Raw genomic sequence first — 14585 nt, 5'->3', positions numbered from 1 at the left:
AATGTTACTCATTTTATACGTTGTAGAGAGTCGATATCAAGTTGATTGTTAATTGCAAGAACGATAAGCTGAACATTCCTTTTCCATTTAGGTCAGCATATCATATAACACCGCTGCTATACACCGATAAGACTTAAACGCCCGTCGTACCAAGGACATGAGTTTAAGAAAACGTGATGTTGTAAGTGGACATACACTCCTTACGAAGCAGTTGCTACAAGAAATAAATGTTAGTTGCGTGGGTATGTGAATATCCTTTGCTTCTAGCACAAGTCTCTTTTGTTGAGGCATTATCTATACTATGATATACCTGCAATATTTCCTTCGCAGGTATCGAGTCCCTAACTTTAGCACGATAAATCCTTAAGCGTACCGATGAGCCAGAGGGACTCCATCGTCTTCCCTCATGACATAGAAGCTACAAGAAAACAGTAATTTGAGATATATTCATGCACTTACATGATACCTAGTATGTACACATGATACAACGACTAGCATTAAAAGCCCTCAAGCTTATCGCTGAGCCACCAAGGAGCTCTAAACACGCATAATTTATCTTATACATGACACTTTAACGATACGACGCACATACAGTTTCAATGTAAGATAAGGTATTTGATTTACAAATCCAGTATTATATTTCATAATTGAACATAAGGACCTGGTGAATGTTTTCCATAATTTTACGTATATTTTCAATGCAATAATTTTAAGTTTAACAGCTAATTGGATCATTCTCAATTAATCGTTCTCGATAATTCAACAGTAAGTTTGAGAGCTTATGATACTAAAATTTGGAGGTTGACTTATGTGTTAGACACAGCATAAATAATACATTGTACGGCTTCTTCATAAAACAAATAAAAAAAGCCCTAATATATTTAGTTATTTATAACTAATAACGTTTTCTTCTATATTCCGTCTTCGCTTGTTTTTCAGGGTTAATTCCTGAGTTGTTGTTTTTATTTATTTATTTTATCTGTATTCACTTATAATTTTGATTTTATTCATTTCTAATTTTTTAAACAAATATGATACTTTGTGTGTAATTTTCGATTTTGATTCTTTATATTTGAATATATCTCATCTGTTTAATTATCACTTGTGTTTTGAAATTTGAACGAAATGATTCAGAAATGTATACACAATAAGTGTATACTGCTTTTAACCCGGCATGGCCATGTGGTTAAGGAACTCGTCTTGTAATCCAAGGGTAGTAGGTTAGTATACCCGTCGCACCAAACGTGCTCGCCCCTTCAGCCGCGTGTGCGTTATAATGTTACGGGCAATCCCACTATTCATTGGCAAAAGAGCACCCCAAGAGTTGGTGGTGGGTGGTGATAAGTAGCTGCTTTCCCTCTAGCCTTACACTCCTAAATTAGGGACGGCTACCGCAGATAGTCCTCGTGTAGCTTTGCGCGAAATTCAAAAACCAAAACCTAGACTGTACTGCTTTTTATGACTTCATTAAATCCAAACCAAAAATCAATCTTATTTAAGTTAAAAAAACCTGAATTTTGATAGGAACGCGAACACTTTGAAAAATGCGAAAAAATATAAACAAAAGTCTCTAAACGAAATTAAATAGTATAGCATTTCTTATTCACCATAAAAGTGCGAAAAAACAACGGTAATTGTAGCTTTGATACTCAGCTATTTGTCTTAAGCCAACATAGGTCAAAGAATAAGGTAGTATATGAGTCACCTTAAGTCTGCTTCTTATTCTTTACTGGTAATTTATAAATTGTTAGGTTAACACAAGCAGTGGAAGAAACTCAGTGGCAAACATTCCTCGGTAAACAGAATTAGTTTAGTTTGTACTAAATTGTCGTGCACTGTAAAGTTTGATCAAATTAGAAGATGCGGCGTTTTCGGGTCAACATCGGTACGAAGAGACGAGATGGATCATGACGATGTTGACGTAACAACCCTCGCTTATTCACGGCTGTAGACTGGGATTGAAACATGTTCTTTATATAAAGACAAACATGCTTCTCAAACAAAGCCAATCTCGGTCTGATATAGTTCACCAACAAAACTGATATATTTGTTGTCAGTGTAAATTTGGACCGGATATCAAACTTTCACTGTCTGAACAAATAGGTAAATATTGTCGTAGTCAAACAATGGCTGTATAAAAGAGTTTAGAAGCGTAACACAGGTCCAGTGTCTTTAGGGGAGTGAAGTGGTTCATGTGTGATACCAGGAAAGAAGTAAGAGCTGTGTTATAACTGATCTCTGAAATGTGTAACACCAATCAAATTGGTTTCTACGAGTTTACAGTAACCCAATGTTTTCAAACTCTTTAGTAATCCATATCTTCATTGAAAATAACTAGAACATGTTAATTTAGCTTCTTTAGAAATCGGCCAGCCATGGAAGGATCCATTACTTAGGAAGTATTTGAAGGCATTCTTCTACCGCATAGGAAAATATTTCCCAAAATCTTATTGAACTTAATAATGCATCATGCTTAGGTAAACAACGTTTTTTTAAGGGTTTGATCGTAACTAAACAAATTAAGTGCCCTAAGTTTTGTTTCAACAGAGACAGTCAGACAGTCACATTCCAAACCCTTACCCTGGTCAAGTGCATGTCGGGAAATAGAGAAACTTTCTACATGTTAAAAATCACTTTCTCCTTTCCCATTTCTTTAAAGGATATTCTTCAGAATGTACCAATATGATGTTTGTCTTATAACACTCTAACCTCCTTGAATACTGTCTGCAATTGTTCACGAAATAGAACGTATTGTCTTCTCAGGCTTTCGCTGCACGTGACAGGTGGGTGTCGATGTTGATTCTTCTTGTCCAACCTCTTGAAAACATCAACTAATATTCGTTATGTTTACAAGTTATGGTAAGTGGATTGTGCCATAAATATTTATTGGGGTTCTCTGTTGTCTCCTATCGCATCATCATTCCACACTTCATGAAGGATTTTGTTCCTAAGTGTATGCGCTCCACTATTTAAGAATAAAGGTGAGTTATCAACAAACTTTCTTACCCTTGTCTTACAATGAACGTTTTCGATTGAAATTGTAATTTTATATCATTTGAGCTTTACGTAAAACGTTTCATTATTATTGTTAGGTTTTGGAATTTAAAATACTACCCAGATTAGACACGTGAGTCAACTGTAGGACTTATGACTGGTGTTTCTTTGTTGAGAAAGATTACTGTTTTAATACATCACAAAATGTTAAGACCAATATTTACATTAACGAATAGGTCTCTGAGGAAAATATATTCTTCTCGCCTTAATATTTCATGTATTATTTCTGTTAAGCCTTTTGCATTTTTTACAGTCACTAGCTGAGGCTAAGGAAGCAAAAATTGTGTAAAAACACAAAGTTAAATAATCTTTCCCTTCCTTTTTTTGTTATTAAATCCTCAATAATCTCATTAGAGGGTAGTTGCATACTTTACTTCGTGGAAGGTAATAATTAGCTATTTCAACGGATTAAGTACCATTGTGTTTAAATTTAAAGCCAAAGTCCTATAAAAAATGTAAACTGGGCTTTTTATACCTCTTCTCGGGCAAAAATCCTTAAGTAGCCCATATATACTGTACAAAATAAAAGATGGTAATCAAACCAGCCAACTCTGAGTGATAGATGCTGAGACACAGACATTGTTAGGCACTGTCAGTTCGTTTCAACCAAATAATGAAATACAGTATGAATATCGCTCATCAAGGTTAGTTTTATATATCTACCATCCAGAAGTATACAAAGTAAAAGGTTACTAACAAAGTGTAGGAAAACTTTCATAAATAAAAACTTGTACACCATATATTTGCATGTTTGCTATGGTTATTATATCAAACGCATGTTGCAACTGGTGGGGGTTCGAGTTATAAAAATCTTTATCTGATTTCAATACTCCCAGTATTCCCTTAACTAAATTGAAATGTCTAGCGCACAAAAATAATCAGGTAAAATCAGATGTGATATTCTTACTGAAACAGCAGAAAGAATGTTTAGAACTGAATCTCGAGACTGGTACCTCTTTGTTTTATTCTATTTACTAAACTTTCATTTAGCACTAATAGTAATATAAACGAACATATTAGTGACACTAAAAATAATCAGAGATTTTTATGGTGATCAACTTTATAAAATGTGTTTTTTTGTGTGCTAGTCTTGATAGCTCTAGGTCTCGCGAAGTTGCACAAGTTACGTTATGTATCTATATTAGAAACCTATGTATAATTTATGTAATATTTGCACATTTACATAGTAAAAGTTTCTACACGAGAAACATTACTAAAGTCATTAGGATAATGGTGATTTGCGTTGTACCGCAGGAAATGTTGACTCATTTTAAGTGTTATAGCCTTACTACGTTGTACAAAGAAGTAAGTGGATGAATATGATCCTTAGAACACCCAACTGTCAACACATTACTAAATAAACCTCAGATTAGTATCAGATCTCCAAAATTCATATTCGTCTTTGCACAAAATTAAAACTTAATAATCACAAATGTTTGACTTATTTTTTTTTTTGCAAAATTACACAAATATTTTTTTAAAGTGCGCATCAAGCGGCATAATGATAAGTCAGTTGTGGGTCAAGTGCTGTTGCTAGTTTTTATTGCGTCCGTTCCGTGAAATGATGTAGAGGTCATGGCTGGTAAGTTGCATCTAGCAAACAAAATCATTTAAATTCTCTTTTCTTACAGTTTACTCGTAAAACTTTATGTTAAACATGAGATTTTGTGTAGCTAAATTATGTACTTAAAGGATTTAACTTAAAAGTATTCTTTATCTATACTTTTATTTGTCTTTAAGAGTTTTTATATATTTCGTCTATAAGAATTTGCATATATTTTGTTTATAAATGTTGGTACATATTTTGCCTATAACAGTTTAAATATATGATATTTGTAAGAGGTCGCATACTTTGTCCATAACAGTTTGTAAATATACTGTCTATGAATTACTCTTATGTTTGGTTCTTTAAGATTTATGTAGATGGGGTTAGAACAGTCGTATTCCGTAAGTCTGTATAATACTGTGAAATAAAGACATTTTTAAATCACGACACGTGAGTAAGCAAAACAAAAGTTGTTCCATACAAATCATAACAGGTTGAAAACACGTCTTTCACTTTGGACACAGTACTGCTAAAACACAAATATTCATGAAGAGCTATATATGGCCCAGCATGGCCAGGTGGGTTAAGGCGCTCGACTCGTAATCTGAGGGTCGCGCGTTCGAATCACCGTCACACCAAACATGCTCGCCCTTTCAGACGTGGGGGCATTATAACGTGACGGTCAATCCCACTTTCCGTTGGTAAAAGAGTAGCTCAAAGTTGGCGGTGGGTGGTGATGACTATCTAGTCTTACACTGCTATATTAGGGATGGCTAGCGCAGATATCCCTCGAGTAGCTTTGCGCGAAATTCAAAAACAAACAAACAAACCTATAAATAGTAATTTTATAGAAGTTTAAAAAACATTCTAAAGCTTAAGCACTTTCGAAAAGTAATTTATGGCTCATGATTTTTAATTTCTGGTTTTATTTATGTAAACATGAGTTTTGCACGATTTACTTCACGTTGTAATTTTGTGATTCATGACGCGACAATATTATTCGTTTGTTTGTTTATTTCAAATATGTGTCTAACTACACAAAGGCTGTCTATGCATAGCCCATTTGGTGTGTACCAGTAAACACCAACCTATTTTGAACAAAGGGCTGAAAATCAGTACTCGCCACCATTTGTTTAGTCTACTCTTGTTTGAACAAACAGTGAGTTAATACTACAAAATATATGCGAAAATAACGATTGCATTATACAATTTATTGAAATTTGTATATAGATTCAAGCTTGTGTAAAGTCAGGCAAATGAATACAGTACGTTTTAAAATAATTTTTATCCACATGACTCCTACATGAATTTATATTAAAAACAAGGGCCAGGCATGGCCTAGCGCGTTTAGGCGTGCGCTTCGTAATCTGAGGGTCGCGGGTTCGCGCCCGACTCGCGCCGAACATGCTCGCCCTCCCAGCCGTGGGAGTGTTATAATGTGACGGTCAATCCCACTATTCGTTTGTAAAAGAGTAGCCCAAGAGTTGGTGGTGGGTGGCGATGACTAGCTGCCTTCCCTCTAGTCTTACACTGCTAAATTAGGGACGGCTAGCACAGATAGCCCTCGAGTAGCTTTGTGCGAAATTCCAAAACAAACAAACAATTAAAAACAATTAACTGTTATGAAGTATATCTTACTGCTCTTCGCCCCGGCATGGCCAGGTGGTTAAGACACTCGACTCATAATCCGAGGCTCATGGCTTCGAATCCCTATCACACCAAACATGCTCGCCCTTTCAGCTGTAATAATTTGACGGTCAATCCCACTATTTGTTGTTAAAAGAGTAGTCCAAGAGTTGGCAATGGGTGGTGATGTCTAGCTGCCTTCCCTCTATTCTTACACTGCTAAATTAGGAACGACTAGCGCAGATAGCCCTCGTGTAGCTTTGCACGAAATTCAAAATAAACAAACTTACAGCTCTTCGTTAAGAAATTCTACGTTATATGATTTCAACTATGTGATATTTTAAACAGGAACAACAATTCATACACACGTAGCTTAAATGACCAGAGTAAAAAACGAACCCTTCGATTCAGGTGTAGAATATTAACCAGGGAAGTACTCAGTAAGCAACCTCCCATCGTTACAGGGGCTTTATCTGGTTTGAATCGACTGGCGCTCTCGCAACTGAAAACGCGGAATGTCTTCAGCGACATCGCCGTATAAACCATCATGACGCTAACCGCAAGTCCACGCCTGGTTTAGGATCTTTGGACTTAGTTTCCGATAAATTGTTCTGTTACTGATGTGAATATATTTAATTATTATATCTAAAATATTCTGTGAAAGACAACATTCAACATGTAATATTTTATATATGTTGAATATTCTCAAGCATACAGTTTACGCTTAGAGCTTCGGCTAATCAAGGGATAATGTTTGGAAGAAACAACTGATCTTTGTGTTTTAGGTTTTTAGAGATCCATCCGTTAGAGATATCTATTATCTATGTAATTAATTTGGAGATCTATCAGTTAGAATTGGCTATTATCTATGTAATTAATTTGGAAATCCATCAGTTAGAATTGGCTATTATCTATGTAATTAATTTGAAGATCCATCAGTTAGAATTAGCTATTATCTATGTAATTAATTTGAAGAACCACCAGTTAAAATTAGCTATTATCTCCGTAGTTCGTTTGGAGATCTATCAGTTTGAATCAGCTATTATCTCTTTAATGCTCTTAAAGTTTAGTAGTTTTGCTTTTGTTTTAGTGCAAAGCTACGCAGTGGACTATGTCTAGTCCACAGTGGTAAAACAACCTCCAGAATGTAGTATTGTAAATTCATAAGCTTACCGCTTATGTACTGAGAGTACAATTAGTAATAAACTAGAAATAAAATTCTCGAAATTTCCGCTAAATAACAAAAGTCAAGAGCATATTGTTATTGATAACTATCGTATATGGGCCCGGCATGGCCAAGCGCGTTAAGGCGTGCGACTCGTAATCTGAAGGTCGAGGGTTCGCATCCCCATCGCGCCAAACATGCTCGCCATTTTGGCTAGCACAGATAGCCCCCGAGTAGCTTTGTGCGAAATTCAAAAACAAACAAGCTATCGTATATAAATAAAATATAAACCATCATAACAAAAGTCAATAGTATATTTTTATCTATAACTATCGTATATAAATAAAATGCAAACCATCATATGCGAGTCAGGTTCGTTAGAGGTAAGATATTTCTAAACACCGATAAGAAACTTGACTTGAAACAAATCGAATTTCTCTCCAGATTTATAAAGCAACTTGGCTGGAAAAGACTAGCAGGCTTTATAGGAAGTTGAAACTTCAACCTTCAAAGTTTATTTTCACCGAGTACTTTTCTTTTTCTGCTACATAAAATTATTTGAGCAAATACGAAGAAACACAATGTTTTTGAACATATAGAATGGCGAGTTTCACTTGTGCAAGGATTGAGTTACTTTGAGAATTTTCGAGGAAAAGTTTTTATACCTTCATTAACAAAAATCTTTCAGTTTTTTTCTTATTCCCTATACAAACATTGAATATACTCCAGTGTGTAAAGCATATCACACGTTTCGTACGCATTTTAAAGGACGGCGTTGAGAAAACAGGAGACCCGGGTTACATGTGTTAATTCACATTACAACTGTCCCAAGTACTGTATTATATAAACATTCTTTGGCCGGGCGTGGCTTAATGGTTAACGTGCAGTTATGCAGTTTGGGAAACTCAGGAGTTGATCCTCAATATGCCACTCTTTTAGCCTTGTGGCTCAGTGGAATGTCTATAGACTTACACTGCTAAATACCAGATTTCAGTACCTGTGGTGGGCACAGCGCAGGTAGCCCATTATGTAGCTTTGAGCTTAATTACATCAAACAAAAAGCCGAGGGGTGTTATAACTGTGACATGTAAATCCACAATTCGGTTAAGGTTAAAGTATGCTAGGTGATGAATGCTGCTAACGTATAGCCTTACTACTAACCATCAGTTCTAACTTATGAATGACTTCATGTTAACCCTATGGATTTCTGACTCGGCCATTTAGCCACTGTGCCGGATAAGGTGCCATTCAATTTGGAAATCATTGTAAAAGACACATGATTAGGTAGCAAACCATACTGTTTTTAATCACAGCTAATATCTGCAAAAATAACGGTTTCGTGCGTTATCCACATTGAACTGAGTCACTTAATCATCAGGGATCAACGTTAAACATACCATTACATAACGTCTTCTCTTAGCCACTCTTTGTAAGAGTAGAATGATCAAAGTGTTGAAGCCAGTGTTGAAAAATCCTCCTTAAAGATTACATTGTTTCTGTACCACCTGAAAATTTAATAGTAACAGTAATAAAATAATGTAACATCTTACATGGTATAAAGAGAGACTATGTGCTGTTAAAGGTTATTCAATGCCAAGTATAGAACAACTCGTGTTATTTTGCTACAATACTCAGCATTTCTTGTTTGTTAAGCAAGACTTCCATAAGACGGAAAGGGCCTTTATAACGCTAAAACACTTTCCTTTTATTTCCTTTTTTTTTTTTCATTGTAAAAGTTTCATAGTTATTGACATATATATTCGTTTCACTGTAACATTTTACGTTAGAGAATTTGTAGTGTTTTGTTCTCTTTTTGCCTTTCCTTCGTTATATAGTAATATATCTTAGGGCTGTCTTTCACACATACAGAATAAACTTTTGGTATATATGTCTTTCATATTTACTGATTACTGATTTTTATCGTTCTCTTTATCAGGTCGTTTAGCATTCTCTTTCAGGTGTTGCAGGAACTTTTAGCGTTCTTTTTCACGTATGATAAGGACTTTTACAGTTCTCTTCTACATATAGCAATGACCTTTATTGCTGTCTATTTCATATAAGCGTAACCTGCACGTCATCTTCTACATATTGCAAAAACGTTTAAGTTCTTTCTACTAATACATAATAAACACCCTTTTACTGCTGTTTTTTATACACAGAAATAAGACTGGGTGGGGGCGCTGTGCACTTCCATGTTGGTTTTGCTTTTTATCTTAATATATTATCGTTACGAAAACGATTTCAAAACTTATTTTAAACAGTTATAATTAGTGGGTACTTTCCACACGTGTTTGAATATTTTTATAGTAATGTTCCTACGTCGCAACGTACTTTGGTTTATCAGATCAACGTGAAACGCGTTGCAAGTAATTAAAAATCCTATCTCTGTACTCCCGTTAATGTATCCTATCCTAACACAACACGTGAGCATTTTAATAAACTTATCATATTTAGAAGGTATCGTACTGCTGTGAATTTGTAACAGGAGCAAACTGCTGCCTTAAATAAAATCCTACAACTACGAAACTGTGTATTTTCATATATAATGTACTGTTACATAGCGTATAGACTCAAGTGTGATAAGGTAACTCGCGTACCCGGAATGTAACCCTAAAATTTCTCTGTTTGCACTCCGTTCCCACGAAAACGTGCTCCGTAACTTGGGCTGTGAGTGAGCTATATCTGGTTAGATAAGAGAAACTCGAAATTTGCTGTTATCGAGAGTTGATTATTAGCTACTCTTCCCTCTAGTAACTCAATTTAAAATTAGGGATTGCAAATAGTCCTTGGGTGACTTTTAGTAAAAATTTTGAAACTAACACTGTGACATGAACATTTGTAAGTCTGTGATTTATGATAATATTAAAACTTTTGTATAAACTTATATACCACTTTAATGAAGAGAGTTTCACGAAACCCACTTAATGTAAAGTTCAAACAATGCCATGATAACATTAAAAACGTGGATTAGTCGTGCAGAATGGAAGACAGATGTGTAACGAAGGGCCTTTAAAGATAGTGTTTGTCATTTAGAAGCAAAAATCCATAATTTTAAACATTTATTCTTACCAGATCTTGGAGATTTTGCTTAGCATATATGTTTTCAATACGTGACAGCCCTTTACTCTGTGTTTATTATTGATACATAATGATATACTCTTAATGGTCCATGTGCACACTTTGTATGTTTGTGTTTCTTATGTTATTTTTTTATATTGAAATACACGTGTCGGGAAAGCACGTGTCGAAAGGTATGTTGGAAAACACGTAGAGTGTCGATTGTTATCTGTTTTGTTGTTTTTGAATTTCGCACAAAGCTACTGGAGGGCTAGCCGTCCCTAATTTAGCAGTGTAAGACTAGAGGGAAGGCAGCTAGTCATCACCACTTATCGCCGACTCTTGGACTACTCTTTTACCAACGAATAGTGGGATTGACCGTCACATTATAACGCCCCCATGGCTGAAAGGGCGAGCATGTTCGGCGCGACGGGGATGCGAACCCGCGACCCTCAGATTACGAGTCGCACGCCTTAACACGCTTGGCCATGCCGGACCCGATTGTTATCTTGTTTTTGTTTGTTTTCAATTTCGCGCGAAGCTACTCGGGGGTTATCTGCGCTAGCCGTCCCTAATTTAGCAGTGTAAGACTAGAGGGAACACAGTTAGCTAACTCTTGAAGTACTCTTTTACCAACGAATAGTGAGATTGACCGCCACATTATAATGTCCTTCCACGGCTGAAAGGGTAAAGAAGGTTTGGTATGACGGGGATTCGAACCCGTGACCCTCAGATTACGATTCGAACGCCTTAACCCACCCGACCATGCCGGACCGATTGTTATCTTACAATATTCATCAACGAAAAGGTTATCAATGATTATATATTATTCAATAGAATTATCTATATCCTTGTAGTATTATATCCAAACAAAATATTTTATAGGTTCATGTTTTGATGAGAATTGTACTCTTGAGTGAAGTGAAGTAAACACCGTGTAAGAATAATAAATTGTGATATAAAAAAAAAGATAGCTTATAAACTGTTATTTGATTTTTTAATGTGAAAATAAATTTGTTCACATTTATATTTATCAATGAATTAACTACAAACGATACCATTGGCTCTTTAAGATTACTTCTACTTCTCTTCTACGATTCGTCTGAGAATACTGAACGACGTATCTTGACAACATACATATTTTTTTCATTACCGCACACACTCACTGAACTATGGAGTAGTTTATGTTATGGAGCTACAGCTGCAGATGGAGACAGAGCTGCAGAGGGAGCCACAGTAACAGTTAGTTGAATATGTTCGTCTTTTATATTACTCTTACTATTTCATAAATGTTCCTGTTTACTGGCATCCTAAACGTAACATTAAGCTTGAATTATTTTCATCTATTGTTAGGATCGTTGTTTCTCAGTTTATTTCACTTGCTTTTGTGAAACGCGAAAATTGATAAAAGTGGGATTATATAGCGAAAAAAAAAGTATTATGTACCTGTACTCTGTCCATTGCGGGTAATTGAACACTGGATTTTAGATTTAATTGGATTTAATTGTAAATCTATGAACTTACCATTAACCCCTTGTGAAAAGCTTTACAATAAGTTGAAGCTACTTTATACAGAAGAAAAAAATCTACAATATTCTTTGCCAGCACGGCTCGTAATTTGAGAGTCGCAGGTTGGAATCGTCGTCACACCAAACATGCTCGCCCTTTCAGCCGTGGGGGCGTTATAATGTGATGGTCAATCCAACTATTCGTAAGTAAAAGAGTAGCACAAGAATTGGCGGTGGGTGGTGATGACTAGCTGCCTTCCCTCTAGACTTACACTGTTAAATTAGGAAAGGCTTGCACAGATAGCCCTCGTGTAGCTTTGCGCGAAATTCAAAACAAATATTTTTTGTATTATTATTTATCATGTTGTAGTGCTTTCACAGAGGATGAATTTCATTATCTTGTTGTTACTTTATAGTAAAGGTCACAAAATGACCTCTTCACACGATCCTGTGGATACTCTGTATAACATTTTTTTCACTTCATAATTGTTTACAAAACAAATTATTAAAAAGAGAAAATGCTAAGTTGTCGTTAATTTTTTATTATTGTACGGAGTTTCCATGGACGTCACATGTTCATCAACAGTTGAAAAACTTCCCCTCGCTTTCGTTAGTACCGTACAGAAATATATTAACTACGTATCGGTCGTGGGTTATTTTCTAGATATAACCTGTATTTGTTCACTAAGCACAACGAAAAACTTATATTTCGAAAGTAAACCCAGTATAAATTTCCATAACGAAATGAGCTTTAAATGTATGTTTTTTTGTGTGCTTTATCATTTTGCGAACAGCTATTCATGTGTTTGTGCATAGCTGTTTATAAATCTGAACTGATAAGACAATAACAAAAAACAACTGGTCAAGCACTTGAGGTTCTTCTGTTTGACTCAATAAGATGTCACTCATATAGTGTACTCATGGGGTAAAGGTTTTTACAACTACGGGTCGCGAGCCATGAATTTTTATGACTCACAATCCGAGAACACTAATCACTACGCCGCACCTGGAACTTTATGTGAATAATACTGTTCTATTTAATCTATTCAACCTCAACTATTTTTGTTGTTGTTATTTGAAGTTAAGCATAAAGCTACACAATAGCTGTCTGTACGCTGCCAACAGCGGGTATCGAAACTCGATTTCTAACGTTGTAATTCCGCATATGTACCGCTATGCTACTGGGGAGCCGAACTTCAACGATAGCTCTTCAACACATGGGTTAAACGGTCGGGCCAGAGATTACAAATCTCAAGCAAAGCTCTTCCTAATTTAGAAACAGAGACAGGACAATCAGACAACAGCACTTTTACACATAAACATCCCCACTTACACAAGTACTGTGATTCAATGGCGCGGCTATGCAAAGCTGATAATGTGGAGCGTATCCACCCTAGTGGCACAGCGGCATGTCTTCGGACTTCTAACGATAGAAACCAGTTTTCAGTACTTGTGGTGGACAAAGCACAAATAGCCCATTGCGTAGTTTTGTGTTACACCGCAAACAATAACAAACGTGGAGCGTGTTCAGTAACATGCTATTGCTCCAACCTTTTAACTACTGGTCGTCTGTCCAACACATTGACCACTACAGACTACATCTGTACTGCTCATATACATTCAGTACGCGGAAGATTAACATCACAATTTTCAATTTTTGTTGACCAACATACTTTCCATTACGAGTTTAAATTGTTTTACTAGTAGCGATTGGTTGTTTAAACAGATCTTTCAAATTGCAATTAAATTTAATGTTTATTCCCCAGATAATAAAAGTATTCGATATTTGATCATTTTCATCATTACAATAACCTGAGCCAGAAATAAGTAGAGATGTGATGAGTTTCTGGGAGAAAAAGAAAACCAGGAAAGGGGAGAAACATCAATAAACTGAAACTCAAGCGAGTTTATTCAAAAACGTATTTTTTGTATATATGATTACATTACCTTTTTATTTCAATTTTCCAATTTTGAATCGTCTTTAACTTCAATAACTACCATAAAGTGTGTTTGTTTTTTATTGAGACTCACTCTCTCTACCAGGGTACTTGAAATTGTTGTTTGTTTGCTTTTCGTAAAAACAAATCAGTTTTCGATATTTTGCAAGAATACGTTTCCACCTACACAAGGCACTTGGAACGCTTCTCTCAGCAGCAAAATGTCGACCATGTTTGCTAAGCCGTTATATGTCTGCCTTGTCCATTAGCTCATTGTTTGGTTAGCGCCTCGTCTCCAGGAAGAATGTTCATGCGCTATACAAAGTTGGTGTCTTCTCTCGTCGTATATACATGAACTGATAGCCAGTAAATCTTTTTCTCTTATATTAGCGGTTTTTTGTAACAGAGCTTTGGTAATCTACTTTATATTAAAGAAAGAGTTATGTTTCTCCTAAAAAATAATGTAAAAATAAAAAAGCAACTACATTTTTCTGCAAGATGTTGTTTACTGAACCTGTAGAATGAAACCCATCGACTCTTTTTAAAAGCATTTTATAAAATATTTATGCATAGAACTGCTTTTAGATTGTTAACTTAGTTAGTAACATGTTTCTTAATAACACGTAAGCCACACACAAAATTTAAACAAGAATGTTATCAATAATTATAATAAAATTCACTAATTACTATCT

At 35.5% G+C, this 14585-nt stretch overlaps 1 long non-coding RNA gene across 4 annotated transcripts in view; it reads left to right on the top strand.

Annotated features, from left to right (window-relative positions):
• Positions 1-1826: 1826 nt before the first annotated feature.
• Positions 1827-14585, top strand: part of LOC143225627 (uncharacterized) — a 71809-nt gene continuing 59050 nt past the window's right edge. For 2 of the 4 annotated variants that reach the window (XR_013013960.1, XR_013013959.1), the window contains exons 1-2: positions 1828-2981; positions 11522-11703. This is a non-coding gene — a long non-coding RNA (uncharacterized LOC143225627). Of the gene's footprint in view, positions 2982-11521; positions 11704-14585 lie in introns of all 4 variants that reach the window. The other 2 variants (XR_013013957.1, XR_013013958.1) reach the window with 2 other exon arrangements.

Source organism: Tachypleus tridentatus, chromosome 9 (assembly GCF_004210375.1).
Source record: "Tachypleus tridentatus isolate NWPU-2018 chromosome 9, ASM421037v1, whole genome shotgun sequence".
NCBI lineage: Eukaryota > Metazoa > Arthropoda > Merostomata > Xiphosura > Limulidae > Tachypleus > Tachypleus tridentatus.
This window is presented reverse-complemented; position numbering and strand designations above follow the sequence as displayed.